We start from the raw sequence: 20,625 nt of genomic DNA, 5'->3' as shown, positions 1-20,625 counted from the left end.
TAAAACATGTGTGCTCTATGGGAGCAGGTTAGGTAGCCAGGCCTAGAAATAGCCCACACCATAACCCAGTCACATAGCCGCAAACTAATTAAAGGGAGGTTTAAAACGTACTGTCAAGTTCATAAAGAGGAAACACAAATGGACTTTGGTGAGTATATAGCATTATCTTCCCCATGCCAGTCTTTATTCTGTCATATCAACTCCACAATAGCTCTTCCAGTTAGGTACTTCCCCCCCATCTTACATTTAAGGATGTTGAGGCTCTAAGGTGTTATGTGCCTTTCAAAATCATAGTGTGTTGTGTGTCACAGTGTACTGTGTGCCAGAATTAGTTTCATATCCCGGTGTATCTGCCTCCAAAGCCTGTACATTCCATGGCCAAACAGTATCTCCCTACTGAAAAAGCATGGCAAATCCACTTCATTCATATATAAATACAAAATTTGAAGAAACAGAGGTTGGAGCAATTGGTACAGGACAATAAGTATTTAGACTTAATATTTATAAGCTATTTCCGACAAACAGTGCAAGATAAAAATTAAATCTCTAAGAACAATAAAAACTAAAACATCACAGGACAAAATGTTTCAGTGACACTGGATGATAAAATAGCTTTATTTATAATTTCTGAATCAAGAGCTAATTGTTATAGGAATTTTTTAAAAATTCAAAGTACAACTGCAAACATTTCTTCTTCCACTTTCTAAGTAAAAGCATCATATATTCTTTGCATGAGAGAAATTATGACTCTGTCAAAACCATTTAGGGTAGCTTTGGGGAATTATCCCAAGTAATCTCCATGGATTTTTCAGTGAAAAACCTTTCCTTTAGAGGAGGAAATAAAGCAAATGTTAAAACCACTATGGTTTTCTGTAAAGCAATTATCCTTCAATAAAAAAATAAATTAAGAAAACCCACTATGGCCATTTGGACAATGCCTTTAGTCCCACATTATAACATATTTAATGCCTAAGACCAGGTGCAACAATGTTCAATTCCATGTAAGTTTTTAATAAGTTATTACAGTACAGTAAACAAAATGAACAAACCTGGGAACTTTAAATGATTTAAATTAAGCATTGGCCATTTATATGCAGGGACTGAAGATTCCATGAAAAGATAAGATGGTTCCAGGGGGTGATTTCTCCAGAACAAGGCAAAGCTTACCCTAACCCATGGGTGTGAAACCAACTCATCCTGGCTGTTGATCCAACAGTTTTCACAATAATGTCCTGCAAGCCTCAACATCATCATTAGTGTCTTTCAAACATTTTGGAACCTGACTACAGTAAGAAATATTGTTAGTCATGTATACACACAATAACTCAGAGATACAAGATTTTTTTGAGATAAAATACAAGCAGTAGAGAAGGAAATGGCAACCCACTCCAATATTCTTGTCAGGGAAATCCCGTGGACAGAGGAGTCTGGCAGGCTATAGTCCACTGGGTCACTGAGTCAGACACGACTCAGCAACTAACAACTGTGTGCATGGCAGTGGTGGGTGTGAGATAGATAGTAATTTGATTTTACTTTCAGGAAAGAGGAACAGCTGTCCTTTGGCTGCTTCTTACCACACTTCCTCCCAGTACCTAGTTTATATGAAGAATTGTGCAAAAGTATAAAATCACACATAGGAAACCTTCGGTAGTCACGGATTATTACATAAAATTTACTAAAATAATGAATGTTAAATGTTTATTGAAATTTTGTGGAATTGTCTAATGAAAAAATCAGTTTTTATTTTGTATTAATACTCTGCTTCTAGAGACAGTTAAGTAATAAAATTACAGATTGAAGATTGTCTTTGTAAAATTGTCATTTTTAAAATCTAGCAAACATTTTGTTTTCTTTCTCTACTTTAGGTCAAATCACAGCCAGTTACTGATTTCTCCTGCTTTATCTTTTTAAAAACCTGCTTACAAAAGCCTGTTTTGTTTTAAGAGGGTTAGGCTTTGTGAAGGATGGAAAATAGATGTGGATGTGATGCATGGGTTTTTCTTTCCCTAATGTGTCCTGCAAGCCTTTGTTTAATGTAGTCTTTGAACCTCTATGTTCCTGAGGTATGTAAGTGAGAGAACTAAAATCCATCCCAGGCAGTGATGAGGTCTAGCTCTGGCCATGGGAAGCAGTAGCTGACTGTGAGGGCTGGTGGGCAGTTTCCCCATTGCGTATCATGGGAATTCCATGGGCCAAGTGAAGGTCAACATTGTGAACTTTTAACAGTTCCTGTGGCTAATGAGATTGGGTGTGAAAAAGGAAAGTAGAAACACACTCGCTCAGAACTGTTAGTGGACTGGGTAGAAGTGACAGAATCATTAGTGGACTCAGCTTCCTCCATTAATGTGTATACTAGACTATTCTCTTATATCTCCATTACTGCTTTATTTTGTAAGGAAAAGTCTGCCCTCTGTTTAGTTCTGTTAACTCTAGCACGTTTATTCTGTATGTAATTGTCATACTTTGAGGGGAAAATCAGAAACAATCTTTATGAAGCTCAAAGAATTTTTAGTGAGTAGATGAACAGTGATGAGATATTTGAGATATCTTGCCAAAAATGCTTGAGAATGTTACCAGATTAATAATCATATATTTTAGAATGTAGGTTACCCAAAGGAGTAGGGTGACCAGGAATAGCTTTTTTACTCTTGAGAATACTTGAGAAAGGAAGATATCCTTTGCTTGTGTCAAGGTTGGTGTGGTTGAGCTGTGGGCTCACTGTGAAGCTGCATGTCCCACAGGCCTGTGCTCATCAAAGGTTAAATACCCGAGAGAGAAAGTCCTCTATACTTGGTTCATGGCAGACAGTGTGGGCAGGAGACAAACGCCTTAAGAATTCACCTCTGCTGAGTTGATGTTCTGTCATGTTTACTGTATTCTTGGGCTTCACCTGTATTAACAAGTTTTGTACTGATAAAACCCTCTAAAAGCCTCAGTGAATGAGCTTGTACGTCTTGTATGTGTATAGGAAACCCATCCTGTCTCTTACTGTGATTACTCATGTACAATATCATTGTGTAAAATTGATTAAAAAGGGAGAGCAGTTGAAAAAAAAATACAGGCTGTACACTCTGATCCCCTTCCCTAATCCACCCTATCCCCTACTCATGCTGGCATGACCTGGGTTCACAACCTGCAGGAGTTGTGACCCACAGTTTGAAACCCCTGAGTTACTGCCAGTTCCTTTGGCTGGCCCATCAAATCAGCTTGTATAGTATATTTCTTTTTTCTTTTCTCTCATAGCTCCCAGAGGGAAGAGGGGCCAAGTGCTTGGAAAGGAAACTGTCACCTGGGAGTCAGTAACAAAATCCCAGAGCCTGGAGAACTCAGCACCACTTCTGGAAATTCCTACAACTGCCCAGACATGACAAGACCCTATTACTTTAATACCATCCTCAAAAATGTTGAGATTCATTTAGCATGTTGTCCTGTTAATCGAAATACCAGATTTAGCAAAACAATTTAAAAAAATCAGGACAGCCAGTAAGATTTTAATTTCAGATAAACAAGGAATAGTCTTTTTTTAGTGTATGTCTCATGCAATAACAATTATTCCTTGTTTGTCTTTAGTTCAAATTTAATTGGGTGTCCTGTGTTTTATCTGGCAACTCAACTGGCTGTACACCCTGTCTCTACTTTGAAGTTCCTAAATCTGATGGATGGATGTAGGCTGGACAGGATGTGGGCATCGTTGCTGGGAAGAAGGGGGAACATCTGGCTCAGCCTCCTTCTGCTCCCCTCAGTTTTCATTGCTGGCTACACACCCCACAGGCCCCTGATGGACCTCATCTGGAGAGCACCCTCTCAGACAGGGCAGTAGATTGGCGAGATGGCACAAACCCTGTTCCTGCTCTGTCCACTTGACCTTGGGGTCCTCCTGGAGCTTGGCATGCCAGACCTCTGGGATGCATGCTGCACTGCCACTCTAGCTCTGTGGCAAAGGGACAGTCACCAGCCCATCCAGCTTTTGAACGGAACCCCCATCTCTCCTAATAGTCACTCCCGTCTGTGCTAGTGATCTGCTTGGGGAGGGAAAGCCCACTGGGAGGACAGAACTCACTTCCTACTTCCCTCCTCCAGAGCCTACATTCCCAACCTCCCTCCTGCTTCCCCTTGCCTCCAATTCTACATATCCCAGAGAAAAGTCTTGCCTTTCCATCAAAGCATATTCTCTGCCCCATGCAGGCCCTCAGAATTAAGACCACTGGACTTGGTTTTTCTTCTCATTTTCCCTCTCCCACTGCCCCAGCAGGAAATCGGTAAATTTGAAACGGCTCACAAATGGATGGTTTAGTGAAATGATTCGATCCTCCCTGTGTCCTTGCTGTTCCAACAGGTCCCTTACATTTGGTTAATAGGAAGGACAAATGTTACCTCCTGGTCAAAGCTTCAGGTCAAGTTCTGAGCTCTGGGGCCCTGCAGGGCCTTCTTCCATGCCCTGGGTTGTTTTTCGAAGCTGCTGACCAGTTTCTTCAATGGGCTGTGAGCCTGAGGACAGGGGCCCAACATCTGCGGAAAAACACATGAAAAGGAGCCTGCCATAGCTGGACAGAGGGGGCAGTTGAAAAGTATGAGTCATGGTCCTTGTTATACCTTCTGTTTTGTTTTCATAAAACTTTTCAGTAAACACATTTTATTTCCTCTATCGAGACCCAGCAAGATCTGCTGCCGCAGCCACATTTCCTTCTGGGGTCTTCTCTCCCTTTGTTAACACTTACTTATCCAGACCTTTCTACCAGGGACATCTGGGTTTTCCAAGATGGCATTAAAAAAGAAAGAAGCTGGGACTTCCCTGGTGATCCAGTGGCTTCACTAAGACTTCATGCTCCCAACGCAGGCGTCCTGGGTTTGATCCCCGGTCTGGGAACTAGATCCTACATGCCACAGCTGAGTTTGCATGCCACAGGAAGACTGAAGATCCTGAGTGCCACAACTAACAGCCAAATAAATACTTACAAAGAAAGAAACTTATTGCTAATGTGTAAATGACTGTCATTGGGGTACATTTGAAAGTTTGCATTTTAAAGGAACTAACAGGTATTAGTAAGCTCTGATATATGTGCCTCACATTGTGTCACATAAGGTTAAGACAGAACTTCCTGCATTCAAGAGTCATACTGGAAGACAAGATTTAAATACATGAAGTCATTTAAAAATGACCTAAAGAGACTGGTGGATAATAAAATGCAATTCAAATGGCTTATAAAGGTCACATAATCACACTGTGTTTCATCATTTATGAAAAATTTGATAAGGTTATTCCTAAAGTTTATTGATTCCAAATAAATCACCAAGGAGAACTTTCAAATTTCATGTGTAATAAAATAACATAGTACTCACTATGTACCAGGCACCATTTTTGGCAACTCCTCCAGTCTTTACAAGAATACCATGAGGTGGCCATTATCATTTCCCATTTGGCAGGTAGAGGAACTTAGGCGTCGAGAGGTTAAAGAATTGCCCATGGGCACAGAACTTTGTGGCGGAGGTGGCAGCTGAACTCAAGGCATAATGATATGCCATGGCATCTCTCAACGCAGGCCTAAACTTGCACTTTCCCATACTTTTCAGATTGTGCTTCCTTACTTTTTAAATGAGAAAACAATGTATTATTCTTGGAGTGCCTACTCTATTTTCCATTACCCCACAGACTTGGCCCTCTTGGTTCAATCTTGTAAAATCTACAACCAAGTTTCTAACATTTTCTTGGCTCTATCTCTCCTCTAGGGATCTGGTTGAGTGGACTTTGTAAACTTCACTCAGATTTGAGCCCAAAGTTCTGCCTTATCCACTATATCATGTTTCTTTCTTCTTTTGCTCAAAATTTATCAGGCTAAATCTTCAACATTTTACATTTTTTTTCTACCTTTCTTAATTTCGATTTCACAGCTTGCCTGGGTTTCCATATAGGATTTCACTGAGACTTCGATTTCCTCTGTGGCTGCTCACATCTGCTGCATCCTGCAGCTGTTCATACTCCACTGGAGTCTCTCAAGATACTGCTGGGGGTGAGGTGAAACTGAGAGATGAGGAAAGGAGTAACACTAGGGATAGCTGTACCACAATGAATTCCAAGGGAAAGACAAATCAGTGCTGACAGTGACTGAGGTTTCAAGGAGGAAGAGGCATTTGAGCTAGTAATAGAATACTTCCGAGGACTTTGGTGGGTGGATAAGGAAGATGTGGCACCCCAAGCTGAGGGAGGGGAAATCAATCTGGAATCTCTGTGTTCCTCAGACCAACCATCCATGATCTCTTCCTTGGAAGAAACTGCCTCTTGTTTTCAGGTATTGACAAAGCCCAGAAAAATGCATATCAAATGTTTTTCTTGAGATATTTGCCTCACTCTGGGTTGCAGCTGAGTAACAGGATCCATTTCATACATCACACCCAATTCTGTACAGAAATTCCAATTGTTTTTCACCCACTCAAGAAGGCATGTGAGAATGCAAGCTTAATATTCCCCCAGACATGACCTCAAATGGATCTGATTTATTTAGAAGCGCCAATCATCTGAAAAGGTCAGTCCTTCAACAGTTACCAGGAATGAAATCAGTGCGTGATACAATGCAGAGGTGACTGTCATATAGCAGTGAAATAACTGGGAGGCAGTAGGCAGAATGGATTATTAACTCCAAGAAGCTAGAGGCCCCTTAAACATTTTTGGTTTTTGCCTTGAACGGTTTCCAGGTGATACCTGATGAGTGTTTGCTGGGAGTGTAGGGTTGCCTTTAACTTCTGTTCTTCCACTATTCTAGAGGAGTCTAGTATTGGTTTGGGGGGCATGGGGGTGGGGAACATGAGTACCACACCTTTATCACAAAATAAGGTGGAAAACAGCAACTCACATACTGAGCAAAAGATCAGAAATGATACTTTGAAAAAGACTAATGCATGTGTTTCTCTTTTCATGATTAGTAAAGATTATTACTGACAATTATTTAAAATATTTCTAACAATTAGAAATAGTTATTCTGGTTTAAAACCCATTTCAAAAGAAATAAAGGAATTATGATGAGGTTATAGTTTTGCTTTGGAGGTATTCGTTAAAATTGTTTTCCCCAAAAGTACTTCTCAACTGCTCCTACATGAGGAGATGCTTTAAAGGGTTTGATTGGGATGTGTGAAACCTGGTCACTGCAATCAGGATCAGCATCCAAGCTCCTGGCACCAGGCTCAGTTTAGATGATAAAGATTAGAAATATTCCTATTTGAGCTAGGTTCTACTTCAAGTAGAGAAGGATATATGATCCCTAAACCAGGGATTCCTCTCTCCTGGTTCCCTTCAAAACCTACCTTCAGGAAATACTCCAAATTAATTTTACATACTTCTTGTACTCCTGCATTGTCTTCAGTGTTTTACTTGTAAGTTTTTTTGCTCTTTCTTGATAACCAGTCTCCTCTCTCCTGTGACCTGATACATCCTGAAGGCAAAAGACATCTCTGTTTCAGACTGTTCTCCTTTGACTGCCCTTCTCCCTCTCCTCCCCTCTCTGCACCACTCCCCACTAGTGGAGGCCCTACAGGAAAACCTCAGCTTCCTGGCATCTGAAGGTTCAAATATTCACTAGGTAACTGGAAAACCCTTTCTGATGGAGCTGGTCTAAAGGAATACTGACTTAAGAATGCTGCTGGTTTAAATGCAAATTCACAGATTTGAAAACCAACCAACCGATCTAGTGACAATCAGAACTTATAATATGGTTAAAGAAAGGTGTTTAAAAGCAGACTGGATTTCTCTGTGGCATGATCACACTCTGAGAGTCCTGAAAAAGGAGAGGCCAGGTGAGAAATGGGAGCAGCTTCCTAAGGGAGGGGATGCTCAGGGCTTTCTCAGTTCTCTGATGGAAAGGGCATTAAGGGGTCCTCCCCTGAAAGCTCAAAACGACTAGCACCCTGGCATACTGATTGCTATCTGGAAACTTCTAAATACCACAGATACTTATATAGCTCTTTTCAGTTCTAAAAGGGTTCCCATAGCCTTGGTTTCACTTGATCCTCATGAATGCCTTGCCAAGAATGAAAGGCAGATTTCACGACCTGAGCCTTGGAAAAGGAAACCGAATCTCCCAAGTCCACAGAAATCAGAGGAGCCAGAATCTGAGCTGGCAGGTAAATGTTCGCTGCATTGAACAAATTCAGAAACATATGAGTATTATGAGGTAAGCAGGGTCTCTTCTTGTAAGAAGCTCATAATCTAGTTGGGGAGAAATGCTCCAAAGTAATATAATTAAAATAATACTAGGATTAAATAAGGAAAGACCAGACACAAGGCAGTAAGTGCATCCTTCACTGTGAAACAAAGCAAGGCAGTGCTATGATTTTAAGTGTACTTAAATAGCTTTCATCCCATGATTAAACTGAAATTCCCAAGTGTCCTCCATCTACCACCCCACCTTCATCCTAAGTCTCTGCTTAATATTCTGGGTTTCACTTGAATTCCCTATGGCACACTACACAGTCTTCAGCTTTACACATCAGCTACGGAGATGTCTGGGCTAGTCACATCCTCTTTAGTCCCATATTTGCAGTATAACTCCAGGTCCCCACACCCAATTTTTAGTTAATTATTTTTAGCCACAAGGGACATAAAAAAGGCAGTGGGGGTTATCTGTCTTCAGTGTTCTAGAAAAGTCCACCCTCACCTCCTGGAAGTGCTAATGAGAGCAGATTTTAGAAAATGGTATAATGATTAAGAAAACCCACATGAAGAGAGACTTACAGGTGGAGGGTATTTCAGGAATGAATACCAACCAGGCCAAGGACTGAGTGAGTGAGAAGACAGGAGAAAGTCAGAACATGCCCATGGTCAGGACTGTCTCCATCTGACACAGAAGATACATGGTGTGATGATTATGTGCATAACAAGAACAGGGTTAACAGATCATTTAAAATTGGGATTTCCCCAAATCTAGGGGGGCACTGGCCCACATCCACTGTTCCCCAGAAAACACAAATTTCTCCCAAATACCTTTCTTCATCTGAGGATTCTGTAGGCTTTTATGTGGAGGCTGCAGTCCAGTCTCCTTTTATGTATTCCTTATATTACACTGGCAAAAACAGATACTATAGAGTGGAAACAACTTAATATCTATCAACTGATGAATGAATAAACAACATATATACAGTGAAAAGTTATTCAGCCACAAAAAGGAATGAAGTGCTAATACATACTATAACATGGATGAAATCTTAAAAACTACGCTAAGAAGCAGATACATGTCTGATGATATTCATATGAAATGTTCAGAACAGGCTGATAGGGATGTATAGTAAATCAATGGTTCATAGGGGTGAGGGAGGCAGGAAAGGAGAGTGACTGCTAATGGACATGCAGTTTCTTTCAAGGGTGATGAAAGTGTTTTGGATAAGTGGTGATGGTTGTGTAACTGTATCAAGTATACTGAAAACCACTAAATCATACATTTTGGAAGAATGAAAAAATAAAACCAAGTATGCACTGTTAGAATTTTATTTTAAATTTAAGGAAAATTGGGGGAACTTAACTGTATTAACCTGATATTTGCCTGGGAACATTAGAAACATCAAAAATAAAATAAGTATAACTAAAAAAACTAGGGGCTTCCCAGGTAGCTCAGTGGTAAAGAATCCGCTTGCCAATGCAGGAGATGCTGGTTTGAACCCTGGGTCAGGAAGATTCCCTACAGGAAGAAATGGTAACCCACTCCCAGTATTCTTGCTTGGAAAATTCCTTGGACAGAGGAGCCTGGTGGGCTACAGTTCACATGATTGCAAAGAGCTGGACACAACTGAGCAAGCATGCATGCATGCACAAAAAACTATTCAAAAAACATGACAAATGGCAAAGAAACAAAGACCAGAAAATGAGGGAAGTGGAAGTAGTCAAATGAGTCCCAACATATACAAAACTGGTATTCCTAAGATGGGAATAGAACAAATGAAACAAACAAAAAGTACTAGACTGAAACTTTTCAGAATTAATCATAAGAATAGTAACCAACATTTACTGAGCACTTACTATATATATTGCACATAGTTTGAGCATCAACTCATGTCAGAAGGTCAAAAGGTTGAGCAAGGCCCACAAATCTTGAGCAAGTGTCCTCCAAGACTTTCATCCTTTAAATAGAAAAGCTGAAACTATTTTCATTTGTGCTCGTGGTTTGCTATCTGACAGAAACCTTCTCCTAGTTCGGTAAATTCCAGGAAGGAACTGGCTGGCCAAGCTCGAGTCCTTTGTGACCCAATCCCTATGGTTAGGGTATGAGCTGTAACAACTGGCCCAGGTTGGGAAGAGACAGAGAGAAGCGCAGCATGAAGTAATTGGGAGATCAACCTTGAGGAGTGTGTTTATTGATTAGAGGTGGAAACTTTGTGAAGGACTTGGAATTCTGGCACAAGTATTTCGTGGGATGATGGAGCTACTCACTGAGAAGGGGAATGCTGGGAGAGGAGCTGGGAGGAATACTGTGAGTCAGTTTTGGACACGTGCATTAGAGCTGTCTGTGAGGGGACCCAGTTGAGATGTCCAAGTATGTAGCTGGATATATGGGCCTGGAGGATGAGGAGAAGGGGCCTGGGGGCTTATTTGTGGAGTTGATAATGGAAGCCAAGTGACTCATACTGGGATTGAAAGCAGCTTCTGGCAGGAAAGAACTCTCCTGAGAGGTTCCTTTTGTCTTGACATTGATAGCTTATGCTGAACAATGTGGGATTTGTGATCTCTGAAGAAGATGATTTAGCTTTGGGACCAGGGACCTGGCTTGATCACTTAAGAGCTTTTGTGTAGCAGAGTTTTATTAAAGAGAAAAAGGGACAGAGAAAGCTTCTGACATAGACATCAGAAGGGGGAATGGAGACAGCCCCCCTTGCTAGTCTTAACAAGAGAGCTATATGCTTTTTAAATTGGTTATTACAGTAAATCAAAAGAATGTCTCAAGGTTGTAAAGGTCTTACCAGACCCATTCCCATAATTTACATCTTAGGATAACAGGATTCAGTTCGGTTCAGTTCAGTTGTTCAGTCGTGTCCAACTCTTTGCGACCCCATGTACTGCAGCATGCCAGGTTTTCCTGTCCATCACCAACTCCCAAAGCTTGCTCAAACCCATGTCCATCGAGTCAGTGATGCCATCCAACCATTGCATCCTCTGTCATCCCCTTCTCCTCCTGCCTTCAATCATTCCCAGCATCAAGGTCTTTTCCACTGAGTCATTTCTTTGCATCAGGTGGCCAAAGTATTAGAGCTTTAGCTTCAGCATCAGTCTTTCCAATGAATATTCAGGACTGATTTCCTTTAGGACTGACTGGTTGGATCTTCTTGCAGTCCAAGGGACTCTCAAGAGTCTTCTCTAACACCACAGTTCAAAAGCATCAATTCTTTGGCTCTCAGCTTTCTTTATGTTGGGAACTGAAACAACTCTGTGCCCCTATTTCAATGATTAACTGAGATTATTTCCTTTTTTTCCCCTTTACAAACTATCATGGCCAAGCAGAATCTTCAGAGATAGCTTTGCAGGGAAACTGAATTCACTGTCTCCTCAGATTGCCAGCACTCTGATTAAAAGCAACTTTCCTTTTACAAACATTTGTCTCTTTCTTGAGTAATAATTTTTGGACAACGAGGATCCAGACCTAAGTTCGGTAACAGCATTACATAAACAGAAAGTGTTGGGTACAGAATAAAAGGGAAGAGGAAGAAGCTGGTTAGGAAGGTTGAGAAGGAGTAGTCAGAGAGGGAGGAGGGCACCCAGGAGAGAGTGGTGGCAAGGGAATTAAAGGGGAATAGTGTTGGAAGAAGAGGTGCATAGTCCAGTGTCTTACAAGTTGCTAAGAGGTAAAATAAGATAAGAGGAGAAAACGAATATGGCCATTTCTTTATGGGTCAGAGTTTTACAATATATTCCAGAATAAAAGAACATGTCACAAATAGCAAATATACAAACTGACTTTTGTCCCTATAGGGCTTTGGACCAAAATCAATACAAAGAATACTTGATAAGATAAGGAGTCGTCTATTAAATTATAAAAGAGGATCTAATTTCTAAAATGAATCCCAAATAATTATCACCTGAAAAATATTATGTTGGAAAAAAATATACTTGTGAAAACATTCAAGAAAACATCGAAAAACAAGGTAATGTGGAAGACTTTTAAGACGGTGTTGGCACAATGTGAAGAAAAGGATCCTTCTGCCTGCTGGAGTGAAAGCAGTGACACCATTTGGTAGGTCTACTGACAACACCATCAAAAGCCTTCAACAGTGAGCACAACCTTTTAACAACTGTTCCAAGGGTTTTATCCTGAGGAAATAATTAGGGATGTGCACAGAGGTTCATCTACAAGTAATTCCACAAAAATGAAAAGCTGGAAACAAACCAAATGTACAAAATCAGGTAAAATAATTATGGTACATTTATACAATGGGAGACCACACAGTCATTAAAAATGCCACGGAAGTGTATTTTCTGACATGAAAAAATGTTTGCAATATATAAAGCAATAAAAGCTAATTATAATAGGAACTCAAATATGCATATATATGAACAGAACACATTGATTATTTCTGGCTGCTGGCTTTACATATGGTTTTTATTTTGCTTATTTGTGACTTACTATTTTAAGATGCTTACTCCTTGGAAAAATAGCTATTAACAAACCTAGACAGTGTATTAAAAAGCAGAGAATCGCTTGGCCAACAAAAATCCATACAGTCAAAACTATGGTTTTTCCAGGACTCATGCATGGACGTGAGAGTTGGACCATAAAGAAGGCTGAGCACCAGAGAAGTGATGCTTTCGAACTGTGGTGTTGGAGAAGACTCTTGAGAGTCCCTTGGACTGCAAGGAGATCAAACTAGTCCATCCTAAAGGAAATCAACCATGAATATTCATTGAAGGACTGATGCTGAAACTGAAGCTCCAGTGCTTTGACCAGCAGATACAAAGAGCTGACTCACTGGGGAAGACCCTGATGCTGGGAAAAACTGAGGACAAGAGAAGCGGGCAGCAGAGGAGGTGGCATCACTGATTCAACAGACATTAGTTTGAGCAAATTCAGGGAGATAGTGAAGGACAGAGAAGCCTGGCATACTGCAGTTCACGGGGTCTCAAAGAGGCAGACAGCTGTTGTTAGCAGCTGAACAACAACAAAATTTTTCTGCAATGAATATATACTTTTATAATAACTTTAAAAAACTTGGTAATTATATAAAGGTGAAAGGAGAAAAGAACAAGTTCACTAGAATTAAACCATGCTGTGCTGTGCTTAGTCGTTCAGTTGGGTCCGTTTCTTTGCAACCCCATGGACTGCAGCCTGCCAAGCTCCTCTGTCCATGGGGATTCTCCAGGCAAGAATACTGGAGTGGGTTGCCATGCCCTCCTTCAGGGGATCTTGCCAATCCAGGGATCAAACCCAGGTCTCCCACATTGCAGGTGGATTAAGCCTGAATTAAACCATAACTGATCATTAATACATAAGCAAATCATGAAGTGTGAACATTTATTCTGAGTTAACTACACTTAGTTTTTCTGCTATCAGAGTAAGTGAGGCCTAAAATAGAAACTGGCTTGTGTTACAGAAAATAAAGTTACATACTTGTCTTTGAACTGTGAAATCTGTACATGTTACATATTTATATGTATGTATAGAGAAAATATTTGGAAAGATATCCACTAAATTTGAAAGTGGTTCCTTTCAGCAGGATAAGTGGAGGTGGGAAATAATTAACTTTTCCTTTGAACAAGTCTATTGTCTGAAAAATAATAACAAGCATGCAAAAAGTTTAAGTACATTTAAAAAGAAAAAGTGGTTGTAATTCTGAAAATATTTAGAAACATGATAGTATTTATGGTATGATGATAAAAATATCATATACAAAATATGCATAGTATGCTTACCACTATGTTCATGTATCTGCAGGTAAGAAAGGCCCAGATAACAATACTCCATCATGAAAATAATTGTTCAAGTTCATTCATTCATTCATTTCACAAATGTTTACTGAGCACCTACTAAGTGCTGAGCATACCCTTGTCCAGGCACTTGGGATATAGCAAGGAACCAAACAGCCAAACATGCCTCCTCTCAGGGAACTGACATTCAAGCAGGCAGAGGCAGATAGGAAGTAGTAAAGCATAATAAATATGGAAGGAGTTGATAAGTGCTACTGAAAAAATGGAGCAGAGTGAGGGAGAGTAACTGTAGTGTTGGGAGAAGACTCTTTAAGAATCCCTTGGACTGCAAGGAGATCAAACCAGTCAATCCTAAAGGAAATCAATCCTGAATATTCATTTGGATGGACTGATGTTGAAGCTGAAGCTCCAGTACTTTGGCCACCTGATTCAAAGAGCCAACTCATCAGAAAAGACCTTGATGCTGGGAAAGATTGAAGGCAGGAGGAGAAGGGGACGACAGAGGATGCAATGGTTGGATGGCATCACTGACTCAATGGACATGAGTTTGAGCAAGCTCCAGGAGATGGTGAAGGACAGGGAAGCCTGACAGGCTGCAGTTGATGGGCTGCAAAGACTCAGACACGACTGAGCGACTGAACAACAACAAAGGGATACTGGCAATGCTGTGGTAAGGGCCAGGGTTTAAATAGGTTGGTCAGGGAAGGCCTCACCGAGAAGGTGACATTTGAGGAAATATCTGAGTAATGAAAATATCCAGAATAGGAGCTTTATAAGCAGAGAGATCAAATTGCAACATCTGTTGGATCATATAAAAAGCGAGAGTTCCAGAATAACATTTACTTCTGCTTTATTGACTATACCAAAGCCTTTAACTGTGTGGATCACAACAAACTGTGGAAAATTCTTCAAGAGATGGGAATACCTGACCACTTTACCTGCCTCTTGAGAAATCTGTATGCAGGTCAAGAAGCAACAGTTAGAACTGGACATGGAACAATGGACTGGTTCCAAATTGGGAAAGGAGTATGTCAAGGCGGTATATTGTCACCCTGCTTATTTAACTTCCATGCAGAGTACATCATGCAAAATGCTGGGCTGGATGAAGCACAAGCAGGAATCAAGATTGCCAGGAGAAATATCAGTAACCTCAGATATGCAGATGATACCACTCTTATGGCAGAAAGTGAAGAGGAACTGAAGAATCTCTTGATGAAAGTGAGAGGAGGGTGAAAAAGTTGGCTTAAAACTCAACATTAAAAAAAAAAAACAAAGATCATGGCATCCAGTTCCATCACTTTATGGCAAATAGATGGGGAAACAATGGAAAACAGTGACAGACTTTATTTTCTTGGGCTCCAAGATCACTGCAGATGGTGAGTGCAGCCATGAAATTAAAAGACACTTCCTCCTTGGAAGAAAAGCTATGTCAAACATAGACAGCATATTAAAAAGCAGAGACATTACTTTGCCAACAATGGTCTGTCTAGCCAAAGCTATGATTTTTCCAGTAGTCATGCATGGATGTGAGAATTGAATCATAAAGAAAGCTGAACACTGAAGAATTGATGCTTTTGAACTGTGGTGTTAGAGAAGATTCTTGCAAGTCTCTTTGACTACAAGGAGATCAAATCAGTCAATCTTAAAGGAAATCAGACCTGGATATTCATTGGAAGGACTGATGCTGACACTCCAATGTTTTGGCCACCTGATGTAAAGAACTGACTCATTGGAAAAGACCCTGATGCTGGGAAAATTTGAAGGCAAGAGGAGAAGTGGCTGACAGAGGATGAAATGGTTGGATGGCATCACTGACTTGATGGACATGAGTTTGAGCAAGCTCCAGGAGTTGGTGATGAATAGGGAAGCCTAGCATGCTTCAGTCCATGGGGTTGCAAAGAGTCAGATATGACTGAGCAACTGAACTGACTGATGAACTGATAAGCAGAGAGAACAGCTAGAGCTTTTGCACTAGAAATACTCCCCAAGGAATAGCAATGAAGGTAGTGTGGCTGAGACAGAGTGAGCAAAGCCCATCAGGAGAAAGCAGGCCAGTTGGTATTGGGCTCTGTAGTCTACTGAAAGGACTGGCTTTTTATTCCAATTGAACTGGGGATACACTGTGGGGTTTTAAGCAGAAAAATGCCAGGATCACTCTGACTGCTGTGTGAAGACCAGGCTACTGGAGGAGGGAAGTAAGGATAGAGGGACCTGGGTTGTCCAGGTGTGGGATGAAGGTGGCTGTGAGAATACCGAGGTATTGAACCTGAGACATGGTTTGAAGATAGAGCCAAGAGGATTTTCAGACAGATTGACAAGGGTTGTAAGAGAGGAGTATGAGGATGGCTCTCAGCATTATGGCCTGAACAAATGAAGTGGTGTTACCATTAATTCCAATAAGAAAGCCAGCTGAGTGGAGTAAATTTGGGGTTGTGAAAGTATCAGGAAGTTATCTGTAGAACTGTATTATGTGAGGTTGACAGCAATATAAATTTTGTCTTAAGACTGTTTCTAATATTATGCTGCTACTGCTAAGTCACTTCAGTTGTGTTCGACTCTGTGCGACCCCATAGATGGGAGCCCACCAGGCTTCCCCGTCCCTGGGATACTCCAGGCAAGAACACTGGAGTGGGTTGCCATTTCCTTCTCCAATGCAGGAAAGTGAAAAGTGAAAGTGAAGTCGCTCAGTCGTGTCCGACCCTCAGCGACCCCGTGGACTGCAGCCCACCAGGCTCCTCCGTCCAAGGGATTTTCCAAGCAAGAGTACTGGAGTGGGGTGCCATTGCCTTCTCCTCTAATATTATGACATCTTTCCAAATAAAAAAATCATTTCAAGACTCCTGACTTAGTAACTATTACATTCCCAGTACTGTAAATATGCAACTTGGTCACTGCTAATATTCTGGAGGAACTGTGTGGGTAGAAGATATTCCAGGAAACTGGAACCTAGGTTACAATTTTCAAAAGGGTGATGGGGTGGGGTGGGGTGGGAAACAGAGGCTGTAAATCTTTCCATAATCTTGGCGAGATCCTAGAACATGTCATTAAATGGATGACATATGATTGCCTAAAATTAGTAGTTCCTATTGGATTCAGTCTGATGTTAACAGCAAGTCAGATTAACGTACGTACTAAAAAACCCAGTCTTTTTCCTACATGTCTTCATTACTACTCATACAGAATACTTTACCTCTGCCACCAAATGCATGGGCGTTTTCTCCCACCAAGCAGTTCTCTGGGATACCAGCTGGTTGTCCTACAATTTAACTCAGTTCTGACACAATCTGAAATAACATCAGATAACACAGGTTAGGGACCAGTACCATGAGACTGACTCTGCTTCAGATGCCAATTACAAGTAGTAAGTCACCAAGTTACTCCTAACTTCTGTTCTACCTGGAGGTTCCTGTGGCTTCATACCCGGAGGATTCAGTAATTTGCTAGACCAACTCACAGAACTCTGGGAAACACTTATCCATGTTTATTAGTTTATTAAAGGATATAGATGAATGCCAGATGATATACAGAGGTCAAGGCCTGGGGTGGGGGATATGGGGGCGGGGGAAGGGGAAAGGCATGGGGGGGGGCAGGTCCCAAGCACAGGAGCTTCTGTCTTCCTGAGTTGAGGGTGTTGCACCCTCCCAGTTTGTGGATGTGTTCACCAACCTGGAAGCTCTCTGAACCCCCATTTTGTTGGAATTTTAAAGGATGCTTCATCACCTAAGCATGATTTATCATTAGCTCCATTTTCAACCCTTCTCTCCTCTCAATACGATGGCAAGGGTAGGGGGTGGCATGTGAACGAAATCAAAGTCACTCAGTAGTGTCCAACTCTTTGCAACAGTATGGACTATAGTCCATGGAATTCTCTATGCCAGAATACTGGAGTGGGTAGCCTTTCCCTTCTCCAGGGGATCAAATCCAGATCTCCGGCATTGCAGGTGGATTCTTTACCAGCTGAGCCACAAGGGAAGCCTTCCCACAAGGAAAGGTGCAGGAGGGAGATGCTAAAAAATTCCAACTTTCTAATCGTAGCTTGATCTTTCCAATGATCAGCTCCCATTCAGAAGCTGTCTAGGAGCCCACACAAAGTTGCTCATTAGAAGAAATGACATTCCTATCACCCAGGAAATGCCAAGGGTTTTTGTGGCCTTGTGGCAGGAACTAAGATCAAAGGTCAAATATTATAACAAAAGAGCCTCCTAGTACTCTTATCACATATGAAAATTCCAAGGATTTTAGCAGTTCAGTATCAAAGAAGATATTCCAGAAGACTACAGACTAAGTTCCAGTTTTCAATAAAAGGGGAAAAAAACAAAGGTTGCAAAGTCAACCACAGCCCTGGCAAAATTCTAGAACATGTCATTAAGTAGACGACATATGAACAAAAATTAGTAGTAGCTGCTTTTGCATGCAGTTTTAAGTCAAGAACAGGTCTGACCAATACATTTAGAGAAAAATCAACCAGGGCAATTTTGGAAACTGGAAGTCTAATGTTTGAAGGTGTGGAAAGGTTCAAGAGGAGACTGTTTGCACACGATAGTGGCAACACAGGTCAGTGTCACAGACTGGAAGGTTCGCTATCAGCCCCTATCACTTTCTAGCCATCTAACCTCTGCAAAACTTCTGTGCTGTTCAGAGAACGGTAACCATGGTTCAGACTTGTGCGTACTAACACTGATACTTGACAAGGGCTTCGCACAATGCGTGTAGAACAGAGTTGTCCTGGGGGTGGGAGGGGGAGTAGAGCTTACTGTATGAGTAGACCCAGGAAGGTCCTGCCTCCGTTAGAGATGCAGCGAGAAAAGTGAGCAATAAACAAAACAGCTTTCTTCTAGTACTGCTACAGAGCTCTCAGCGTAGGAACGGGTGAACACAGGCCTTGGTGCTTCCAGAATTGCTTCTCACCAGGACTCGAATCCAGAGAGTGGGCCAGCTTAGGCCTTCTTCAGAACCCCAAAGAGGCATGTTGTTGTGACAGTAAAACCTTGGGGGCCTGGCGAGACTGCCCCTGGCCGACTCCGCCCCCACTTCCGGGCTCTCGCTCCGCCCCCTTCCCGCCCAAGTCCGGCCTGGCGAAGCTGTCCAAGCACCAAACTTCACCCGGCCGAGGTGTCATGCGCATGCGCTCTTCTTCCCGCGCGGCTCGACGTGACGCGAGCTCCGGCTTTCCGCCACACTGCCCCGCCCCTTCTTGCCCAGCCTTTACTCTTGTCCCCATGTCCTTTCTCACCCGCACTCTGTCCTGCCCACACCTCTTCTCCAGTTCTGTGAATAGTAACTGCAGAACAACCTCAAGTCCTGCAGAGTCACGTTCCGTGCTCCCTTGGTGGCGATGGTGATAGGCGGGGGGCGATAAGGCGGGATGACGGGAGGTGGCAGTTGCCGCGGACCCACTTCCGGAGGACGGGCGGAAGTGGCTGCGGTAGATGGTGGGAGGGGGAAAGGAGTGCGAGGGGAGGGCCGGGCGCCGGGGGTCGAGGGGGTGGGGCCTGGGCCGGTAGTGGGGACCCGGCCTGGGGCCTGGAGTTCGACCAGGGGCGGGCTGCGGATACCTGCCGAGTTTGGGTGGGCGGGACCCAGGTAAAGAACCAGCGCAGATAGGGCGAGGGTCGTCTGGGCCGCAGAGGGGTGCGGGGGTCAGAGTCTAGAGAGGGTCGCGTTGTTACCCTCTTTCCCAGTGAACACAGAGCAAGGGGTTCCAGGGAGAAGGGTGGGAGGAGTCAAATTCTTGGCTGGGGGGGTGGGGGGGGTCGTTCTTGTGGACGCCACGCCCCTACAGGAAGGAAAGGCGCGTGCGTGCGTGTGTGTGTGTGTGTGTGTGTGTGTGTGTGTGTGTGTGTGTAGGAATAAACTTAGAAGGGAAGGGGCGGCCGGGGTGGGCCACTGGATTGAAAAAATTGGAACATCACTGGGGCTGTTGGTGGTAGCATTCGGGCCTCTAGCATTTCAGGAAAGTGCTCTCGGGAGTCGCCTCAGGAAGGAGTTTGACGAAGATTGGGAATTACATCTTTGGCACAATTTTGGAAGGGGCGGGGGGTGCCAGTGAAGGGAAGGGGGCAAAGAATGCTTGTAGAAGGTGCCAGCATCTAGGTCTGGTATGGATTTAATTCAGACTGGGAGAGTTGGCCGATTAAAACACTGCACACCCTAAGAAGCTTGGGAGATGTAGGACGATTAGTGTGTGGCACAAACGAGAACAGGAGGAGAATGTTCTTTTCTGTATTTCTTAGAAGACAGTCTCCACACAGCAGTGGTTTTGGTTACTTTTCTATGGTGGGATTAGGTGCTGTCTTTCCTTTACCTTGAGTCATATTTGTATACATATTGTTGAGGTGACTGGGGTGGAATTGTGAGTGAGGTAGGTACTTTAAATAACCTTGTGGAGTGTTTAAGGAAGGGTTTTTGATGATAATCTCATTTAGGTAGGAAGTATTAGGGATTCCTTTGAGTATATAATAGATTAGAGAGTGTCATGATTAAATATTCTTCAGGTTAACACAGAAATCAGCTTCAAGGGCCATGCCGGTTCTAAGGCCTGTTTCCTCTCATGAGCTTCAACAGAAGACGGACTCTCCAGCCCTCACAGTGGATGACTTTCCTTCCCTGAACAGGAGATGGGATAGTACCTGGGATCTGCCTATCACCAGACTTTGGGCATAATAAACCAGCTGAATGAAGGGATGTAATAGACCTCTGGGAGGGACACTGAAGCCTGCAGGGGGGGGAGG

The 20,625-nt window shown here is 42.5% G+C and overlaps 1 long non-coding RNA gene across 3 annotated transcripts; it reads right to left on the bottom strand.

Moving 5' to 3' along the window:
* Nucleotides 1-585: 585 nt before the first annotated feature.
* LOC104969159 (uncharacterized) lies at nucleotides 586-20,616 on the bottom strand. 3 transcript variants are annotated; one of them, XR_003035590.2, is made up of 5 exons: nucleotides 18,649-20,616; nucleotides 17,085-17,178; nucleotides 8,723-8,825; nucleotides 7,297-7,424; nucleotides 586-4,509 (listed from the first exon to the last, which is right to left on the bottom strand). It is a non-coding gene; the product is annotated as an uncharacterized lncRNA (long non-coding RNA). The 3 variants fall into 3 exon arrangements; XR_003035588.2 differs by lacking the exon at nucleotides 8,723-8,825; XR_003035589.2 differs by lacking the exons at nucleotides 7,297-7,424; nucleotides 8,723-8,825.
* Between the last annotated feature and the right edge of the window lie 9 nt (nucleotides 20,617-20,625).

The sequence above is a fragment of the Bos taurus genome, chromosome 7 (genome assembly GCF_002263795.3).
Source record: "Bos taurus isolate L1 Dominette 01449 registration number 42190680 breed Hereford chromosome 7, ARS-UCD2.0, whole genome shotgun sequence".
Classification (NCBI taxonomy): Eukaryota; Metazoa; Chordata; class Mammalia; order Artiodactyla; family Bovidae; genus Bos; species Bos taurus.
This window is presented reverse-complemented; position numbering and strand designations above follow the sequence as displayed.